Source organism: Notamacropus eugenii, chromosome X (assembly GCF_028372415.1).
Source record: "Notamacropus eugenii isolate mMacEug1 chromosome X, mMacEug1.pri_v2, whole genome shotgun sequence".
In the NCBI taxonomy this organism is placed as follows: domain Eukaryota; kingdom Metazoa; phylum Chordata; class Mammalia; order Diprotodontia; family Macropodidae; genus Notamacropus; species Notamacropus eugenii.
In genome coordinates this window covers 90,635,179-90,653,042 of record NC_092879.1, presented here as the reverse complement: position 1 = coordinate 90,653,042, position 17,864 = coordinate 90,635,179, and positions in this window count along the sequence as shown.

The window sequence follows — 17,864 nt, the reverse complement described above, 5'->3', positions numbered from 1 at the left end:
CTCTTGTGATGTCAAGGCCTCTTGTGATGTCATGGCTTGGTGAGTCATCAGAGATATTGTTGGGTCACCTGTCCTAGAGGGTATAAATTGAGGGCCGCGGCCCACAGGAGACCAAAGCCTGGGCTCAGGTGAGAAACCCCACTGGCTGAGGCAACTTCTCTCAGGCTTCAGGAGGAGAGTGAACTCATCATGTGGGCTCAAGGGGAGCCCTTACGAGGCGATCCTATGGTGTATTGTGTCCCAGAGACTGATCCTGCAGCTTCTACCTCAATTTTCTCTGTCCTCTCTCTAAGTGATCCTGTGGGAGAACACTCAGGGTCTTCGCCAGCATCTAGAAGAATACCAGACATGAAAGGAATCCCGGTGCCCCATCATCAAAATGCCACGTCTGCTGTCTATGGCTTCCAGGAGTTGGGCACAGTTGGCCTAAGGAGCCTCTCTTGCACAAGTTTCCTGGTAGCACCAGGAAATGAAGAGTCCAGTGTCAGCTATTTAGGGACACTGGAATACCTCTGAATATTGAATTTCAGAACAGCAGGGCATGGAAGAGCTCTAGTTTGTACTCCTGCTATAGAGAGAAGAGATGCGGGTCTGCTTTATTTAGACCATAAAATAAAACAATTAAGTGTGAAATGGCTCTGCTTCTGTCTTGACTGGGTCACAGGGAAAGGGGCTCTGTAGAAATCAAGGGTACAATAATGATAAAGGTCAATCTCCATGGGATAATGTTTTAAAAATCTCTTTCTCCTTAAATGTACCTTGAGGTCATGCCCACAAAGGTGTGAGAAAATCACCTGTTTTGTCTTTAGAGCCCATAAGTGGTCAGTTCCAGTTCTCCTCTTGTCCCAGAAGGCCTTTCTCCATTACATAATAGTCACGTCTTTCTATGTGCAGCTATATTCTGTATACAGGTGAACTCATTCTTACCACTGAGGTTCTATGTAAGGTTATTGTGAATGGCCCCACATGCTATTTATCTGAAGGGAAGGAGGTTAAATTCCTCCAAAGATGGTGCAAGTTAAATCTATTCACATGGGCCTATATATGTTATGTAGTTCCTCCTATATTGTATAGAACAAGACAGTGATGACGAATGACTGTTGAGAAATCAAGCGTGGTAATTAATGTGGCTGGGCTCTCAACAGTGATATCCTTAATAACACAAAAATTCTGATGGAAGAGAAGAGGGTTAGTAAAATATAAGCAGAGATGTCAACCTCATTGAAGTTACTGATGCTGTCAGAACCAGATTCAAATGTAATTGGGAATTGTTCGAACAAAATAAGTAAAGATACTGCATAACAATTTGATAGTGTTAATTTGTAGCTTTTTTATATCACTGTTGTCTTTAGGAGGTTTTTTCTGTTGTATTGGATCTTGTTTTGGACGTCGTCTATTCTCTGAGAAGTCTTTCCCCCACGACATTCTCCTCTTATTCAGGTATTTAATAGTAGAAGTTCTTATCTCTAGCCCTTTCTTTGATTTCTCTGGGTATACAAATATATCTCAGTTGATACTTTTATTGCTGGATCATACTGACCAAAGTCACGAAAATTATTGTATTTACTCCCTTGTTTGTTATTTCAATAAGTCAGAAATCCATGTGATACTTAAGTTAAATGCTAATAGATTTTGCATTGTCTAACCTGAGTTATTCTGCCAGATTATTATTCAGTTTTCCCAAGTGATTTTTGTGGAATCCTTACTGTTTGTGTGAGTTGGAGAGCGCCTCATTGAACGTACTAGTGTAGTGTTTGTTTACTTCCATATCGTTGTATACCTAGTCTGTTCTCTTCCTCTCTTTTTTTAAATGTTTATTTTAAGAGGTATAAATTAAGTAGAGCCAAATACTTCATAATCAAATATTTTCTCCAGTTGTTTAGGTCTGGCTTATTTTTATGAAGAGCAAACTTTTATGATTTTTGTTCAATATAATTAAATACAATTCTTATATCAGGAGATATAAGCATACACACACAATACCACATTCTTTGAAGGTCTTCATTTTTTTCAATTCTTTTTTTATTTTAAGTTTTCAACATTCATTTCTACAAAATTTTGAGTTGCAAATTTCCTCCCCATCTCTCCCCTCACCCCCCAAAATGCCGTATATTTTGATTGCCCCCTTCCACCAATGTGCCCTTCCTTCTAACATCCCTCCCTTCCCTTATCCCAATCTTCTCTCTTGTCCTGTAGGGCAAGATAAATTTTTATGCCCCATTACCTGTATTTCTTATTTGCCAGTTGTACGCAAAAACAATTCTCAACATTTCTTCCTAAAACTTTGGATTCCATCATCTCTTCTTCCCGTCCTCCCCACCCATCTTGATGTAGAAGGCAAGCAATTCAATATAGGCTGAATATGTGTAGGCAAATGACTTCTAAAACAGTCATGTTGTATAAGACTAACTATATTTCCCTCCACCCTACCCTGCCCCCATTTCTTCTATTCTTTTTTGACCTTGTCCCTCCCCAAGAGTGTTTACTTCTAATTTCTCCCTCCTCCCATTTGCCCTCCCTTCCATCATCCCCCCCACCCTGCTTATCTCCTTCTCCCCTACTTTGCTATAGTGTATGATAGATTTGCATACCAAATTGAATGTGCATATTATTTATTCCTTGATCCAAATGTGATGAGAGTAAGTTTCATTTTTTTCCTGCTCACCTTCCCCCTTTTCCCCTCCATTGAAAAAGCTTTTGTTTGCCTCTTTTATGAGAAATAATTTGCCCCATTCCATTTCTCCCTTTCTCCTCCCAATATATTTCTCTCACACCACTTAATTTCATTTTTGAAGATATGATCCCATCCTATTCAATTCACTCTATGCTTTCTGTGTGTGTGTGCATGTGTGTGTGTGTGTGTGTGTGTGTGTGTGAGTGTGTAATCCCACCCACTACCCAGATACTGAAAAGTTTCAAGAGTTACAAATATTGCCTTTCCATGTAGGAATGTAAACAGTTCAACTTTAGTAAGTCCCTTATGACTTCTCTTTGCTGTTTACCTTTTCATGCTTCTCTTCATTCTTGTGTTTGCAAGTCAAATTTTCTTTTCAGCTCTGGTCTTTTCATCAAGAATGCTTGAAAGTCCTCTATTTCGTTGAACGACCATTTTTGCCCCTGAAGTATTATACTCAGTTTTGCTGGGTAGGTGATTCTTGGTTTTAGTTCTAGTTCCCTTGACTTCTGGGATATTCTATTCCACACCCTATGATCCCTGAATGTAGAAGCTGCTAGATCTTGTGTTATCCTGATTGTATTCCCACTATACTTGAATTGTTTCTTTCTAGCTGCTTGCAATATTTTCTCCTTGACCAGGGAACTCTGGCATTTGGCCACAATGTTCCTAGGAGTTTCTCCTTTTGGATCTCTTCCAGGAGGTGATCAGTGGAGTGGAGATGGGAATAGCATCGACCTTATATGGTTATTCTGAGGATCAAATGAGATAATAATGAGCAACACTGAGGACATGCCTTTTAAGGACAAGAAAAGGCCCCTCATGCCCATATTAGGTAACACTGCCTCCTATGTGAGGCTACCAGGCAAGGGCCTCTTGTGATGTCAAGGCCTCTTGTGATGTCATGGCTTGGTGAGTCATCAGAGATATTGTTGGGTCACCTGGCCTAGAGGGTATAAATTGAGGGCCGCGGCCCACAGGAGACCAAAGCCTGGGCTCAGGTGAGAAACCCCACTGGCTGAGGCAACTTCTCTCAGGCTTCAGGAGGAGAGTGAACTCATCATGTGGGCTCAAGGGGAGCCCTTACGAGGCGATCCTATGGTGTATTGTGTCCCAGAGACTGATCCTGCAGCTTCTACCTCAATTTTCTCTGTCCTCTCTCTAAGTGATCCTGTGGGAGAACACTCAGGGTCTTCGCCAGCATCTAGAAGAATACCAGACATGAAAGGAATCCCGGTGCCCCATCATCAAAATGCCACGTCTGCTGTCTATGGCTTCCAGGAGTTGGGCACAGTTGGCCTAAGGAGCCTCTCTTGCACAAGTTTCCTGGTAGCACCAGGAAATGAAGAGTCCAGTGTCAGCTATTTAGGGACACTGGAATACCTCTGAATATTGAATTTCAGAACAGCAGGGCATGGAAGAGCTCTAGTTTGTACTCCTGCTATAGAGAGAAGAGATGCGGGTCTGCTTTATTTAGACCATAAAATAAAACAATTAAGTGTGAAATGGCTCTGCTTCTGTCTTGACTGGGTCACAGGGAAAGGGGCTCTGTAGAAATCAAGGGTACAATAATGATAAAGGTCAATCTCCATGGGATAATGTTTTAAAAATCTCTTTCTCCTTAAATGTACCTTGAGGTCATGCCCACAAAGGTGTGAGAAAATCACCTGTTTTGTCTTTAGAGCCCATAAGTGGTCAGTTCCAGTTCTCCTCTTGTCCCAGAAGGCCTTTCTCCATTACATAATAGTCACGTCTTTCTATGTGCAGCTATATTCTGTATACAGGTGAACTCATTCTTACCACTGAGGTTCTATGTAAGGTTATTGTGAATGGCCCCACATGCTATTTATCTGAAGGGAAGGAGGTTAAATTCCTCCAAAGATGGTGCAAGTTAAATCTATTCACATGGGCCTATATATGTTATGTAGTTCCTCCTATATTGTATAGAACAAGACAGTGATGACGAATGACTGTTGAGAAATCAAGCGTGGTAATTAATGTGGCTGGGCTCTCAACAGTGATATCCTTAATAACACAAAAATTCTGATGGAAGAGAAGAGGGTTAGTAAAATATAAGCAGAGATGTCAACCTCATTGAAGTTACTGATGCTGTCAGAACCAGATTCAAATGTAATTGGGAATTGTTCGAACAAAATAAGTAAAGATACTGCATAACAATTTGATAGTGTTAATTTGTAGCTTTTTTATATCAGTGTTGTCTTTAGGAGGTTTTTTCTGTTGTATTGGATCTTGTTTTGGACGTCGTCTATTCTCTGAGAAGTCTTTCCCCCACGACATTCTCCTCTTATTCAGGTATTTAATAGTAGAAGTTCTTATCTCTAGCCCTTTCTTTGATTTCTCTGGGTATACAAATATATCTCAGTTGATACTTTTATTGCTGGATCATACTGACCAAAGTCACGAAAATTATTGTATTTACTCCCTTGTTTGTTATTTCAATAAGTCAGAAATCCATGTGATACTTAAGTTAAATGATAATAGATTTTGCATTGTCTAACCTGAGTTATTCTGCCAGATTATTATTCAGTTTTCCCAAGTGATTTTTGTGGAATCCTTACTGTTTGTGTGAGTTGGAGAGCGCCTCATTGAACGTACTAGTGTAGTGTTTGTTTACTTCCATATCGTTGTATACCTAGTCTGTTCTCTTCCTCTCTTTTTTTAAATGTTTATTTTAAGAGGTATAAATTAAGTAGAGCCAAATACTTCATAATCAAATATTTTCTCCAGTTGTTTAGGTCTGGCTTATTTTTATGAAGAGCAAACTTTTATGATTTTTGTTCAATATAATTAAATACAATTCTTATATCAGGAGATATAAGCATACACACACAATACCACATTCTTTGAAGGTCTTCATTTTTTTCAATTCTTTTTTTATTTTAAGTTTTCAACATTCATTTCTACAAAATTTTGAGTTGCAAATTTCCTCCCCATCTCTCCCCTCACCCCCCAAAATGCCGTATATTTTGATTGCCCCCTTCCACCAATGTGCCCTTCCTTCTAACATCCCTCCCTTCCCTTATCCCAATCTTCTCTCTTGTCCTGTAGGGCAAGATAAATTTTTATGCCCCATTACCTGTATTTCTTATTTGCCAGTTGTACGCAAAAACAATTCTCAACATTTCTTCCTAAAACTTTGGATTCCATCATCTCTTCTTCCCGTCCTCCCCACCCATCTTGATGTAGAAGGCAAGCAATTCAATATAGGCTGAATATGTGTAGGCAAATGACTTCTAAAACAGTCATGTTGTATAAGACTAACTATATTTCCCTCCACCCTACCCTGCCCCCATTTCTTCTATTCTTTTTTGACCTTGTCCCTCCCCAAGAGTGTTTACTTCTAATTTCTCCCTCCTCCCATTTGCCCTCCCTTCCATCATCCCCCCCACCCTGCTTATCTCCTTCTCCCCTACTTTGCTATAGTGTATGATAGATTTGCATACCAAATTGAATGTGCATATTATTTATTCCTTGATCCAAATGTGATGAGAGTAAGTTTCATTTTTTTCCTGCTCACCTTCCCCCTTTTCCCCTCCATTGAAAAAGCTTTTGTTTGCCTCTTTTATGAGAAATAATTTGCCCCATTCCATTTCTCCCTTTCTCCTCCCAATATATTTCTCTCACACCACTTAATTTCATTTTTGAAGATATGATCCCATCCTATTCAATTCACTCTATGCTTTCTGTGTGTGTGTGCATGTGTGTGTGTGTGTGTGTGTGTGTGAGTGTGTAATCCCACCCACTACCCAGATACTGAAAAGTTTCAAGAGTTACAAATATTGCCTTTCCATGTAGGAATGTAAACAGTTCAACTTTAGTAAGTCCCTTATGACTTCTCTTTGCTGTTTACCTTTTCATGCTTCTCTTCATTCTTGTGTTTGCAAGTCAAATTTTCTTTTCAGCTCTGGTCTTTTCATCAAGAATGCTTGAAAGTCCTCTATTTCGTTGAACGACCATTTTTGCCCCTGAAGTATTATACTCAGTTTTGCTGGGTAGGTGATTCTTGGTTTTAGTTCTAGTTCCCTTGACTTCTGGGATATTCTATTCCACACCCTATGATCCCTGAATGTAGAAGCTGCTAGATCTTGTGTTATCCTGATTGTATTCCCACTATACTTGAATTGTTTCTTTCTAGCTGCTTGCAATATTTTCTCCTTGACCAGGGAACTCTGGCATTTGGCCACAATGTTCCTAGGAGTTTCTCCTTTTGGATCTCTTCCAGGAGGTGATCAGTGGAGTGGAGATGGGAATAGCATCGACCTTATATGGTTATTCTGAGGATCAAATGAGATAATAATGAGCAACACTGAGGACATGCCTTTTAAGGACAAGAAAAGGCCCCTCATGCCCATATTAGGTAACACTGCCTCCTATGTGAGGCTACCAGGCAAGGGCCTCTTGTGATGTCAAGGCCTCTTGTGATGTCATGGCTTGGTGAGTCATCAGAGATATTGTTGGGTCACCTGTCCTAGAGGGTATAAATTGAGGGCCGCGGCCCACAGGAGACCAAAGCCTGGGCTCAGGTGAGAAACCCCACTGGCTGAGGCAACTTCTCTCAGGCTTCAGGAGGAGAGTGAACTCATCATGTGGGCTCAAGGGGAGCCCTTACGAGGCGATCCTATGGTGTATTGTGTCCCAGAGACTGATCCTGCAGCTTCTACCTCAATTTTCTCTGTCCTCTCTCTAAGTGATCCTGTGGGAGAACACTCAGGGTCTTCGCCAGCATCTAGAAGAATACCAGACATGAAAGGAATCCCGGTGCCCCATCATCAAAATGCCACGTCTGCTGTCTATGGCTTCCAGGAGTTGGGCACAGTTGGCCTAAGGAGCCTCTCTTGCACAAGTTTCCTGGTAGCACCAGGAAATGAAGAGTCCAGTGTCAGCTATTTAGGGACACTGGAATACCTCTGAATATTGAATTTCAGAACAGCAGGGCATGGAAGAGCTCTAGTTTGTACTCCTGCTATAGAGAGAAGAGATGCGGGTCTGCTTTATTTAGACCATAAAATAAAACAATTAAGTGTGAAATGGCTCTGCTTCTGTCTTGACTGGGTCACAGGGAAAGGGGCTCTGTAGAAATCAAGGGTACAATAATGATAAAGGTCAATCTCCATGGGATAATGTTTTAAAAATCTCTTTCTCCTTAAATGTACCTTGAGGTCATGCCCACAAAGGTGTGAGAAAATCACCTGTTTTGTCTTTAGAGCCCATAAGTGGTCAGTTCCAGTTCTCCTCTTGTCCCAGAAGGCCTTTCTCCATTACATAATAGTCACGTCTTTCTATGTGCAGCTATATTCTGTATACAGGTGAACTCATTCTTACCACTGAGGTTCTACGTAAGGTTATTGTGAATGGCCCCACATGCTATTTATCTGAAGGGAAGGAGGTTAAATTCCTCCAAAGATGGTGCAAGTTAAATCTATTCACATGGGCCTATATATGTTATGTAGTTCCTCCTATATTGTATAGAACAAGACAGTGATGACGAATGACTGTTGAGAAATCAAGCGTGGTAATTAATGTGGCTGGGCTCTCAACAGTGATATCCTTAATAACACAAAAATTCTGATGGAAGAGAAGAGGGTTAGTAAAATATAAGCAGAGATGTCAACCTCATTGAAGTTACTGATGCTGTCAGAACCAGATTCAAATGTAATTGGGAATTGTTCGAACAAAATAAGTAAAGATACTGCATAACAATTTGATAGTGTTAATTTGTAGCTTTTTTATATCAGTGTTGTCTTTAGGAGGTTTTTTCTGTTGTATTGGATCTTGTTTTGGACGTCGTCTATTCTCTGAGAAGTCTTTCCCCCACGACATTCTCCTCTTATTCAGGTATTTAATAGTAGAAGTTCTTATCTCTAGCCCTTTCTTTGATTTCTCTGGGTATACAAATATATCTCAGTTGATACTTTTATTGCTGGATCATACTGACCAAAGTCACGAAAATTATTGTATTTACTCCCTTGTTTGTTATTTCAATAAGTCAGAAATCCATGTGATACTTAAGTTAAATGCTAATAGATTTTGCATTGTCTAACCTGAGTTATTCTGCCAGATTATTATTCAGTTTTCCCAAGTGATTTTTGTGGAATCCTTACTGTTTGTGTGAGTTGGAGAGCGCCTCATTGAACGTACTAGTGTAGTGTTTGTTTACTTCCATATCGTTGTATACCTAGTCTGTTCTCTTCCTCTCTTTTTTTAAATGTTTATTTTAAGAGGTATAAATTAAGTAGAGCCAAATACTTCATAATCAAATATTTTCTCCAGTTGTTTAGGTCTGGCTTATTTTTATGAAGAGCAAACTTTTATGATTTTTGTTCAATATAATTAAATACAATTCTTATATCAGGAGATATAAGCATACACACACAATACCACATTCTTTGAAGGTCTTCATTTTTTTCAATTCTTTTTTTATTTTAAGTTTTCAACATTCATTTCTACAAAATTTTGAGTTGCAAATTTCCTCCCCATCTCTCCCCTCACCCCCCAAAATGCCGTATATTTTGATTGCCCCCTTCCACCAATGTGCCCTTCCTTCTAACATCCCTCCCTTCCCTTATCCCAATCTTCTCTCTTGTCCTGTAGGGCAAGATAAATTTTTATGCCCCATTACCTGTATTTCTTATTTGCCAGTTGTACGCAAAAACAATTCTCAACATTTCTTCCTAAAACTTTGGATTCCATCATCTCTTCTTCCCGTCCTCCCCACCCATCTTGATGTAGAAGGCAAGCAATTCAATATAGGCTGAATATGTGTAGGCAAATGACTTCTAAAACAGTCATGTTGTATAAGACTAACTATATTTCCCTCCACCCTACCCTGCCCCCATTTCTTCTGTTCTTTTTTGACCTTGTCCCTCCCCAAGAGTGTTTACTTCTAATTTCTCCCTCCTCCCATTTGCCCTCCCTTCCATCATCCCCCCCACCCTGCTTATCTCCTTCTCCCCTACTTTGCTATAGTGTATGATAGATTTGCATACCAAATTGAATGTGCATATTATTTATTCCTTGATCCAAATGTGATGAGAGTAAGTTTCATTTTTTCCTGCTCACCTTCCCCCTTTTCCCCTCCATTGAAAAAGCTTTTGTTTGCCTCTTTTATGAGAAATAATTTGCCCCATTCCATTTCTCCCTTTCTCCTCCCAATATATTTCTCTCACACCACTTAATTTCATTTTTGAAGATATGATCCCATCCTATTCAATTCACTCTGTGCTTTCTGTGTGTGTGTGCGTGTGTGTGTGTGTGTGTGTGTGTGTGAGTGTGTAATCCCACCCACTACCCAGATACTGAAAAGTTTCAAGAGTTACAAATATTGCCTTTCCATGTAGGAATGTAAACAGTTCAACTTTAGTAAGTCCCTTATGACTTCTCTTTGCTGTTTACCTTTTCATGCTTCTCTTCATTCTTGTGTTTGCAAGTCAAATTTTCTTTTCAGCTCTGGTCTTTTCATCAAGAATGCTTGAAAGTCCTCTACTTCGTTGAAAGACCATGTTTCTCCCTGAAGTATTATACTCAGTTTTGCTGGGTAGGTGATTCTTGGTTTTAGTTCTAGTTCCCTTGACTTCTGGGATATTCTATTCCACACCCTATGATCCCTGAATGTAGAAGCTGCTAGATCTTGTGTTATCCTGATTGTATTCCCACTATACTTGAATTGTTTCTTTCTAGCTGCTTGCAATATTTTCTCCTTGACCAGGGAACTCTGGCATTTGGCCACAATGTTCCTAGGAGTTTCTCCTTTTGGATCTCTTCCAGGAGGTGATCAGTGGAGTGGAGATGGGAATAGCATCGACCTTATATGGTTATTCTGAGGATCAAATGAGATAATAATGAGCAACACTGAGGACATGCCTTTTAAGGACAAGAAAAGGCCCCTCATGCCCATATTAGGTAACACTGCCTCCTATGTGAGGCTACCAGGCAAGGGCCTCTTGTGATGTCAAGGCCTCTTGTGATGTCATGGCTTGGTGAGTCATCAGAGATATTGTTGGGTCACCTGTCCTAGAGGGTATAAATTGAGGGCCGCGGCCCACAGGAGACCAAAGCCTGGGCTCAGGTGAGAAACCCCACTGGCTGAGGCAACTTCTCTCAGGCTTCAGGAGGAGAGTGAACTCATCATGTGGGCTCAAGGGGAGCCCTTACGAGGTGATCCTATGGTGTATTGTGTCCCAGAGACTGATCCTGCAGCTTCTACCTCAATTTTCTCTGTCCTCTCTCTAAGTGATCCTGTGGGAGAACACTCAGGGTCTTCGCCAGCATCTAGAAGAATACCAGACATGAAAGGAATCCCGGTGCCCCATCATCAAAATGCCACGTCTGCTGTCTATGGCTTCCAGGAGTTGGGCACAGTTGGCCTAAGGAGCCTCTCTTGCACAAGTTTCCTGGTAGCACCAGGAAATGAAGAGTCCAGTGTCAGCTATTTAGGGACACTGGAATACCTCTGAATATTGAATTTCAGAACAGCAGGGCATGGAAGAGCTCTAGTTTGTACTCCTGCTATAGAGAGAAGAGATGCGGGTCTGCTTTATTTAGACCATAAAATAAAACAATTAAGTGTGAAATGGCTCTGCTTCTGTCTTGACTGGGTCACAGGGAAAGGGGCTCTGTAGAAATCAAGGGTACAATAATGATAAAGGTCAATCTCCATGGGATAATGTTTTAAAAATCTCTTTCTCCTTAAATGTACCTTGAGGTCATGCCCACAAAGGTGTGAGAAAATCACCTGTTTTGTCTTTAGAGCCCATAAGTGGTCAGTTCCAGTTCTCCTCTTGTCCCAGAAGGCCTTTCTCCATTACATAATAGTCACGTCTTTCTATGTGCAGCTATATTCTGTATACAGGTGAACTCATTCTTACCACTGAGGTTCTATGTAAGGTTATTGTGAATGGCCCCACATGCTATTTATCTGAAGGGAAGGAGGTTAAATTCCTCCAAAGATGGTGCAAGTTAAATCTATTCACATGGGCCTATATATGTTATGTAGTTCCTCCTATATTGTATAGAACAAGACAGTGATGACGAATGACTGTTGAGAAATCAAGCGTGGTAATTAATGTGGCTGGGCTCTCAACAGTGATATCCTTAATAACACAAAAATTCTGATGGAAGAGAAGAGGGTTAGTAAAATATAAGCAGAGATGTCAACCTCATTGAAGTTACTGATGCTGTCAGAACCAGATTCAAATGTAATTGGGAATTGTTCGAACAAAATAAGTAAAGATACTGCATAACAATTTGATAGTGTTAATTTGTAGCTTTTTTATATCAGTGTTGTCTTTAGGAGGTTTTTTCTGTTGTATTGGATCTTGTTTTGGACGTCGTCTATTCTCTGAGAAGTCTTTCCCCCACGACATTCTCCTCTTATTCAGGTATTTAATAGTAGAAGTTCTTATCTCTAGCCCTTTCTTTGATTTCTCTGGGTATACAAATATATCTCAGTTGATACTTTTATTGCTGGATCATACTGACCAAAGTCACGAAAATTATTGTATTTACTCCCTTGTTTGTTATTTCAATAAGTCAGAAATCCATGTGATACTTAAGTTAAATGCTAATAGATTTTGCATTGTCTAACCTGAGTTATTCTGCCAGATTATTATTCAGTTTTCCCAAGTGATTTTTGTGGAATCCTTACTGTTTGTGTGAGTTGGAGAGCGCCTCATTGAACGTACTAGTGTAGTGTTTGTTTACTTCCATATCGTTGTATACCTAGTCTGTTCTCTTCCTCTCTTTTTTTAAATGTTTATTTTAAGAGGTATAAATTAAGTAGAGCCAAATACTTCATAATCAAATATTTTCTCCAGTTGTTTAGGTCTGGCTTATTTTTATGAAGAGCAAACTTTTATGATTTTTGTTCAATATAATTAAATACAATTCTTATATCAGGAGATATAAGCATACACACACAATACCACATTCTTTGAAGGTCTTCATTTTTTTCAATTCTTTTTTTATTTTAAGTTTTCAACATTCATTTCTACAAAATTTTGAGTTGCAAATTTCCTCCCCATCTCTCCCCTCACCCCCAAAAATGCCGTATATTTTGATTGCCCCCTTCCACCAATGTGCCCTTCCTTCTAACATCCCTCCCTTCCCTTATCCCAATCTTCTCTCTTGTCCTGTAGGACAAGATAAATTTTTATGCCCCATTACCTGTATTTCTTATTTGCCAGTTGTACGCAAAAACAATTCTCAACATTTCTTCCTAAAACTTTGGATTCCATCATCTCTTCTTCCCTCCCTCCCCACCCATCCTGATGTAGAAGGCAAGCAATTCAATATAGGCTGAATATGTGTAGGCAAATGACTTCTAAAACAGTCATGTTGTATAAGACTAACTATATTTCCCTCCACCCTACCCTGCCCCCATTTCTTCTATTCTTTTTTGACCTTGTCCCTCCCCAAGAGTGTTTACTTCTAATTTCTCCCTCCTCCCATTTGCCCTCCCTTCCATCATCCCCCCCACCCTGCTTATCTCCTTCTCCCCTACTTTGCTATAGTGTATGATAGATTTGCATACCAAATTGAATGTGCATATTATTTATTCCTTGATCCAAATGTGATGAGAGTAAGTTTCATTTTTTCCTGCTCACTTTCCCCCTTTTCCCCTCCATTGAAAAAGCTTTTGTTTGCCTCTTTTATGAGAAATAATTTGCCCCTTTCCATTTGCCCCTTTCTCCTCCCAATATACTTCTCTCTCACCCCTTAATTTTATTTTTTAGATATGATCCCTTCCTATTCAACTCACCCTGTGATCTCTGTCTCTCTCTCTTTCTCTCTGTCTCTCTCTCTGTCTATGTCTCTCTGTCTCTCTCTCTCTGTCTCTCAGTGTGTGTGTGTGTGTGTGTGTGTGTAACAACTACCCAGATAGTGAAAAATTTCAAGAGTTACAAATATTATCTTTCCATGCAGGAATGTAAATAGTTCAACTTCAGTAGGAGTCCCTTATGATTTCTCTTTCCTTTTTACCTTTTCATGTTTCTCTTGATTCTTGTGTTTGAAAGTCAAATTATCTTTTCAGCTCTGGTCTTTTCATCAAGAATGCTTGAGAGTCCTGTATATCATTGAGTGACCATTTTCCCCCATGAAGTGTTATACTAAGTTTTGTTGAGTAGGTGATTCTTGGTTTTAATTCCAGTTCCTTTGACTTCTGGAATATCATATTCCAAGCCCTTCAGTCCTTTAATCCAGAAGCTGCCAGATCCTGTGTTATCCTGACCGTATTTCCACAACGCCTTAATTGTTTCTTTCTAGCTGCTTACAATATTTTCTCCTTGACGAGTGAACTCAGGAATTTGTCTTCAATGTTCCTAGGAGTTTCTCTTTTTGAATCTCTTTCAGGAGGTGATAGGTGGATTCTTTCAATATTTATTTTGTCCTCTGGTTCTAGAATATCAAGTCAGTTTTCCTTGATAATTTCATTAAATATGATGTCTAGGCTATTTTTTTGATCATGGCTTTTAGGTAGCCTCATAATTTTTGAGTTGTCTCTCCTGGATCTATTTTCCATGTCAGATATTTTTCAGATGAGATATTTCATATTATCTTCCATTTTTCCATCCTTCGGGTTTTGTTTTGTAATTTCTTGGTTTCTTATAAAGTCATTAGCTTCCATCTATTCCATTCTAATTTTTAAAGAACTATTTTCTTCAGTGAGCTTTTGAACCTCCTTTTCCATTTGACTAATTCTGCTTTTTAAAGCGTTTTTCTCCTTATTGGCTTTTCGGACCTCTTTTGCCAATTGAGTTAACCTATTTTTAAAAGTATTATTTTCTTCAGCATTTTTGGGGTCTCTTTTAGTAAGCTGTTGGCTCACTTTTCATGATTTTCTTGCATTGCTCTCATTTGTCTTCCCAGTTTTTCCTCCTTCTCACTTATTTGATTTTCAAAATCTTTTTTGAGCTCTTCCATGGCCTGAGACCATTGTATATTTATTTCTGAGGCTGTGGATGCAGAAATCTTGACATTTATGTCTTCTCCTAATGGTAAACATTGTTCTTCCTCATCAGGAAGAATGGGAGAGAATACCTTTTCACCAAGAAAGGAACCTTCTATAATCTTATTTTTTTCCCTTTTTGGGACATTTCCCCAACCACTTAATTGACTTTTGGGTCCTTGGTCAAGAGTAGGGTATACTCTAGGGAACTGTAAGATCTCAGTTTCTCCAAGATGGCACAGTCAACGGAGAGGACTTTCCTCCCTGACCAGGCTGGAGGCTGAGATTCAGATCACCTGCTCAATTCCTCCAGGGTTTTTAGGTGAGGAGTGCAGGCAGGCCAACCAGCTCAGTATGAGATTAAGATCAGGTTGTCAGTTCCCCTAGGGGCTTTATGTGGGGGCGGGGCCACCACTCAGGGCTGAGGTTCAGATCAACTGCTCTGTTCTCCCAAGGGCTGTAAGCTGAGACCCCAACAGTGCCTACTGTGGCCACTGCAGCTACAGCTGCCTTCAGCTGCAGTCACTGCTACTGCATCCTGGTGCTGGGGCTAGGGAAGGACCTTGCTCCCTTGTCATGGAGGTGAAAAAGCCCTCTCACTGACCTTTGAAGTGTCCTTGTCACCTGTGTTTTGAGAGATCTGTGAACCTCCGCTGCTGCTGGGGATTCCACCTCTGAGGCCTGCTCCAGCCCTGCTCCTCCTGGCGCCATGCATCCAATGCTGGGCTGAGCTCTGCTCTGCATCTGTCCAGGTGTGACAGACTTTTCCTGTTGGACTTCCAGGTCACCCTGGGTTGGAAATCTCCTCCACTCCCATCGTTCTCTGTCTTGTGCTGCTCTAGAATTTGTTGAGAGTCTTTCTTTACAGATATTTTATGGGCTGTGGGAGAAGAGGTAGACTATGTGCCTCTCTCTACTCCACGTTCTTGACTCCACTCCTCCTTTGAAGATGTTCAGAATGCAATCAATATCTTATGTGTCTCCTCTGAATGTTTTAACATAGAAATGTTGATTTATGTCAACATTGTCTTGAAAGTTTGCTTGAAGTTACTGTCCTTATTAACGTTTGACTCTTTAAGGTCTTCCTTTATATAGAAAATATTATCTGCAAAAAAAAGTGTTATAGATATTTTTCTTTTTTCCTATGTCTTCCCTCAGTTTCCTTATGTGTGCTATTGGTAGTGGTAATAATGGACACATCTCAGATCATATTAGAAAAGCTTCTAGCTTTTCTCCATTTACATGTAATAACCATGTTGGCTTTTGGACTTAACTACTTCTATCATATCAAGGGTAGAGGGCTAAAGCCATTATTTCCTGTGCATTCCTGTGGTTTCTAACAGCAATTAGAATTTTTCTGCATTTGCATTTGAAAATTATTTTTGCTCTTCATATGTCTATGTCTCTTTGCTCATATTATTCCTTTACTGTTTTTGAATCAATAATAAGTCATTTAAGGATAACAGCCTAAATAGTTTTTATCCTCTTCTTTTTCTGTTTCCAGTTGAGGTATTAAACCAAGTGTTGTTTCATGTAATATGTTTGGAAGAATCATCCCATCTTTTCCAACTTTTGTAAGCTCTTACTATAGCTGAATTAATTTCTTTTGGAGTGTTTCATCAAACTAACTTGCTCTTTTTAAGAGTTATATGATTTTTTTTTCTGATGTGTAAATTTATTTAGTAAATATATTTCTTGTTCTAGCTAGGTGGCTCAGTGCAAGCCATGCCTCCAGGAAAACTTGAATTTAAATCCAACCTCATATGACTTACTATCTTAGCTTGTGTGATCCTGGTCAAGTCAGTAACCCAGTTTGCCTCAGTTTCCTTATCTGTAAATGAGCTGGAAACAGAAATGACAACCACTCCAGTTTGCCAAGTGGTCATGAAGATCAGGCTTAATTGAAAAACAACTAAACAAATACAATAACATTTCTTATTCGATTCATCTGGATATTTAAAATCTTTTTGAATGTACAAATACATTTCATGTCAGCTATTAGTTTCTTGGCATAATTGCCTAAAGTCTCCTTTTTTCAAACTTTGCTCATTTTGAATTCTTTTTTGTTTTACATAGAATTAATTTGATTTTTCCTTTCTGTTTATTCAGTCTAGCTGAGTATAACAGTTTGTTAGCTTCTTAACAGCCATTTGAATTCATCACTTTTTTGTTATTTTGTGTTCAATTATGTTAATTTCTTCTTTGAATTGCAGGAATTTCATTATTTCGTTGTTTGTCTTTGTGTTTTTACTGTATATGCTCAAATCTCATTGATCTTTGTTTTGCTTTTTTTTCTCTTTTAAGGACAACCTATCCCCTTGCTTTTTCTTTTAGCAGCCATCAAAATCTTGTGTGTTTTAACCCAAAAATATGCTTGACCACCATAATCTTTTTTCCCTGATTCTTTTGGTTCTTTTTTTTTTTTAATTTAAAGAGATATTTCTGTAACAAATTTTTCGGAACCACCCTTAGTGAAGAGATCCAACTATCATGAAACAGGATGAGACTTAGGATCCATCACTCAATAGCAGAACTGCCCTGGCCCACTTTTTAAAACTATTAATTAATTAATATATATTTAGTTTTCAATATTTATTTCCACAAGATTTTGTGTTCCTAGTTTTCTCCCCATCTCTCCCCTCTGCCCATCCTGAAGATGGAATGCATTCTGATTATTCCTTACCCCAGGTTGCCGTTCTTTTTTATCATCCCCCCCCCCATTCCCTTCTCTCTTACTTTCTTGAAGGGCAATACAGATTTCTCTACCTCATTAGGTATACATTTTATTTCTCAGTTGCATATAAAAACAATTTTTTTAACATTTGCTTTTAAAACATTGAGTTCCAAATTCTCTCCATTTTTCCTTCTCCACCCATGCTCATTAAGAAGGCAAGCAATTCCATATAGGTTATACATGTGTAGTTATGCAAAACACTTTCATAATAGTCATGTTGTGAAATACTAACTACATTTCCCTCCATCCTATCCTGCCCCCCAGTTATTCTATTTTCTCTTTTCACCCTCTCCTTTTAACCAATGTTTGCTTCTGACCACCCCTCCAATCTCCCTTCCCTTCTATCATCCCTTTCCCCCATCCCCTTACCTCTTACTTTCCTGTAGGGTAAGGTACCCAATTAGTATGTATGTTATTCCCTCCTTAAGCCAAATCCGGTGAGAGTAAGGTTTGTTCACTCATTCCCTTTCACCTCCCCCCTCTTCCATTCC